This window comes from Octopus bimaculoides, chromosome 2, assembly GCF_001194135.2.
Source record: "Octopus bimaculoides isolate UCB-OBI-ISO-001 chromosome 2, ASM119413v2, whole genome shotgun sequence".
NCBI lineage: Eukaryota > Metazoa > Mollusca > Cephalopoda > Octopoda > Octopodidae > Octopus > Octopus bimaculoides.
In genome coordinates this window covers 190,280,305-190,285,164 of record NC_068982.1, presented here as the reverse complement: position 1 = coordinate 190,285,164, position 4,860 = coordinate 190,280,305, and positions in this window count along the sequence as shown.

Here is a 4,860-nt window from a genome sequence, read left to right as displayed (position 1 = left end):
GCAATGATTAATTCGCTGTTAATAATAAACAATTATTAACTTCTCAATCTTCATATTCTTTTTCTTCATTTTTCTTCACAAACATACGCACTCACACGCATGCACACATACACACACACACACACGCACACAAACATGTATAATCCGTCTTCTGCTTCATTCACACCACGGCATCGACACATCTGACTTATTTTCCTATTTAGTAGAAGCACCTTTCAGGAATGGTCAGTAATTCTCTGTGATGTTGTCTAAAGCATTTTGACCAATCATTGACCGGCAGTTCTTTATCTTCATTCAAATTCAGAATCTGCTACAATTCTATTAAGATTAGCAGAGCAAATTGGTTAAGAATTCTGTTTAGAATCACATATCCTATTTTTTAATTTAAAGGGACATTATAAGCATATCCGGAAAATTAGCCGAAAGAAATTTCACCATACAGGAAAATTCGCCAGAAGCTAAATTTGCCGAATGGACAACAATAATAAAGAGTATTATACGTTTTTTTAAAAATAAAAATAAGAACGATGAAAGAATTTATAAAAGCATTAAATAGGCAAGTCTTTATTCAACGCCAATTAAAAAAAATATGGTGGGTGGGTGTTGTGTCTTTTAAAACGAAATTTCCTGTGGCAAATTTTCCTTCGGCAAAAGTGTTTATAGTGAAATTTCCAATACGCCATGATAACCAACAACCTAGAAATGCAATCATCAACTGTAAGCATCAAAACTGCACCAAGGGTCAACAGCCCCCTGGGCCATCCCTTGATGATACTGCTATGTCAGTTATTTTGTTTCTGCTCTCCACAATAAAACTTATTTCGTCAGTAATTCTTAGAACAATCCTGGTTTTCTGCGACACGTCAGCGCACAATCATGCTCATTTATTTACTAATTTTCCCATCGCTACTTCAGCCAGGATAATACAGTATAAGCTTTACTGATGAGGTCAAAATAATAACGAAACGTGTCCGAAGTTGTCTCCCCTATACTTGATGAAGTGATTGAAACATCCTTGACTGTAAACTAATATTGATTTTTCCTCACCGCATAATTATGTCCCGTTAATTTTGTCATGTTCCATTTATGAAACATATTAACTGCAGCTGCTCGCATACACCTTCCGTCCGGATCCTATCTCATATTATTGATCACAAATACACAGACCACAATTCATCAAGTGAAATAACTCACTCATGCAAGCAGCAGGAGCATCGTAAAATTAATGAGTGATTCAACACTTCAATTTCTTTCGAGGATAAAAAATTAACTGTAATAGTTGCTGTCACCCATCCAGATATAAATTCGTCTCTCATTCATTTATTGATCTTTGAAACTGGAACTTATTTCCAATGATTCCACACAAGATAAAAAGATAGAGTTGATCTCGGAGATTTTCGGACGCAAATCTAAAATTCGTGAACCTGAAGGACGCATGGCTTTTAAACAATGGCTCTGCTCCCTCATCCAGTCATCTCCCTGTCGTACGCGATGTACGCGGTCTCTCCAGTGTAATAAAATGATTTCCAAGACTGTTAACACAACGTTTCGGCTGATATACCTTCCAGTCTTCATCAGGTGTGTTGGGGGAAATATCGAACTTGGGTTCTCATTCCTAAGGTATTTTTGGATGTTATAATAATACTCATAATTATTTCGAAATTTCCCCAAGACACCTGATGAAGGCTTGGTGGGTATATCAGCCGAAACGTTATGTTAACAACCAACAAGATGAGGACAAATATCCAACAAATGTAAATAATGTAAATAATGTATCACAGCAATTGTTCTATTTCCGAAGCTTGTAGAGTTAATAAGGAGTTCTTGCAACAAAATCTCCAATATTTACAGATGGCATCATCGGAAAGTGGGAAAAGGAACATTATTCTTTTCTACTCTAGGCACAAGGCCCGGAATTTTGCGGGAGGGAGCCAGTCGATTAGATCGACCCCAGTACGCAACTGATAGTTGATTGATCGACCCCGATAGGGTGAAAGGCAAAGTTGACCTCGGCGGAATTTGAACTCAGAACGTAAAGACAGACAAAATACCGCTAAGCTTTTCGCCCGGCGTGCAAACGATTCTCTCAGCTCGCCGCCTTAAAAGAAATATATTATTCAAACAAAAGTCAAGACCAATAAAGGGACTTAACTCTAGAACAAAACCTACTAAGTTATTTCCCTTAGTTCAATTATATGGATTTCATGCAATCAACTGAGATTCTAATTAATAAGTCCCGCTAATGCGCTTAAAAATGGATTAAAATATTAGAAATGTAGCCGCGAATCAAAAAAGGTATTGCCATGGTTGGAATGGCTTTCGCTAATTGGTCCAATCCATCTGATCTGACCTTCGCTTCAATAACAACAGCAATATTTTTTGTGATATTTACAGGAGCGAATTCTATATTTATATCTTTTTAGCTTTTTATTTCATTCATTGGACTGTGGCCATGCTGGGGTAGCGCCCTGAAGGGTTTTAGTCGATCAAATCAACTCCTTTGCCTTTATTTGTTTGTTTGTTTGTTTGTTAACGACGTCTTTCGACGGTCGTCGCTTTTTCCCTCGAATTGCCAGACTTTGGAACTTTCTTCCATCTCATTATCCCCCCTTTTGTGACCTGAACTCTTCGTTCCTCTCATTTTAATTTCTCCTTCTTCAAAGTCCCTTAAACTAAGTGACTTCTCGCCTTGTTTGGGACTTTCTTGTAAGAAAAAATTTTTTTTTTTAGTGTCTGTTTTTAAGCCTGGTTCCTATTCTATTAGCTTTTTTTTGCCAAACTGCTAGGTTACGGGGACGTAAACAAAGCAACACTAATTGTTAAACGGTAGGTGGGGTGGGACGGGGAGTTGTTTTATATTTTCATTTCGTTTTATTTATGTCACCATAAAAAACGTTTTGGAATCATATTTCACTTGAAATTGCTTTATCTCGGACTGGAAACATATTTTATGCACAATCTAACGAAGAGACCTTTACGCATTCTCTCGACCTGCTAGAAATAGCTATCAAATTTACGTCAAATAACACAGCATCGTTCTTTTATAAAGAAAGATTCACTGAATAATGTAGTTCAGTTCCTGATATACAAACAGAATGGAAGGTCACGGTTGTAACGCCTCTGTTTATAGATCTGCTCGATCAGGGAGCTAAATGTCAACAGTCTTTCCCTTAAATTTTTTTTCTGTCAGAGAAACTAATGCGACTTGGTGGGTTGAAGCGGTTGGATTCGCTTCTACAGCGCCGCACAGATTGCTAGAAATATGATTCAAATCCCTTTTAAAGGGGAAGGCAAAGTAATAAAGTTATTCTCCGAGGTGGTATCAAAAAGTTCCCGGACTAATTATGTTTAATAAAAAATAACTTATTTACCGAAGTTTTAACGTCACCTCTTTCAAAAGAGTCACTTTGTGCTGCCATACACGGGTCCCAGTGTTCCTGTCACTTTTGGAATCCAGCCTGGAAGTCGTTTTCCATAAGAGACTCGAGGACCTTCTTCGATTCGCTTTTGATCTCGACAACGGTGTTAAAACGGTGACCTTTGAGCTGCATTTCCACCTTGGGGAAGAGATGGAAGCCCGAAGGTGCTAAACCTAGCGAATAGAATGGGTCTGGAAGCGACCTCATGCTGTTTATGGCAAGAAACTCACGAGTGAAGAGAGCTCAGTGACAGGGTGCATTGTCGTCATGAAGAATCCAATTCTTCACGCTCCACAGATCCGGTTGCCTTCAATTTGTAATATTCAGGAAACTGGTCCACTGACAGGAAAGTTTTTTGTTATCGTCACCAAAATGGTGGAACGTGTTGGTATAAAACACATTCGGGTCCCCATCTATTTCAATGGCTTATCCTTCCAATCATTATTCCTTGAGAATTTTGGTCTGCCTCAAAAATCTCTAGAGGGGAACACTATTATCTCATTGCGTGGTGCATATACAAGGGAGTCCACATGACATTCTGTTCCATTTTATTCTATTTATTTATTCATTTTTCTCTCTTTTTATACTTTTTTATTGTCCGTTCACTTCTGTAAATTGTGTCCTCTAACAAATATTTTCTTCTTTTTCTTGCTGTAAAAAGAAAAGTAACTGAAATGATTAAAGAAATTGACCAAATTCACTTAGACTGAAGGAAAAAGAAACTTAGCTGGACATAGGAATGGCAGGACATAGGACATAGGACATAGGATATAAGATAGGACATAAGATCTAGGATATAGGAATGGCAGGACATAAGACATAGGACATAGGTTATAGGACATAGGATATAGGACATAGGAATGGCAAGACATAAAACATAGGACATAGGATATTGGATATAGGCCATAAGACACAGGACATAAGACATAGGACATAGGATATAGGATATAAGCCATGCTGCAATAATGTAGAGGTGAGTTGCACTGATAATCGTAAGATTGTAGTTTCGATTCCTGGACAGGGCTATGCGTTGTGTTCTTGAGCAAAACACTTTGTTTCATGTTGCTCCAATTCACCCAACTAGCAAAATAAGTGATCCTGCGGCTGGCCGAACTTCCTGTCCAGTGAGGAAATATATTTGGCCCGGGCAAACATCCTCTCCAACTTGGAACCATCTGGATTGTCCAGATGTGATGAGAAGAGATCTGACAGCTTCACGGTAAACACTGTGAAGCCAATAAAAAAATATACGCCACAATATCCAGAAAACCGGCCTTAAAGATCTATATCATGCACACACACACACACACACACACACACACACACACACACAGCAGGTAGCTATCCACAAATTTCCTCTGAAACTATGTGCGCGATTAGTAACGAATAACTACATCTGCAATACCCCCGGGACAGCATCCTAAGAACACTGTTGCCCACA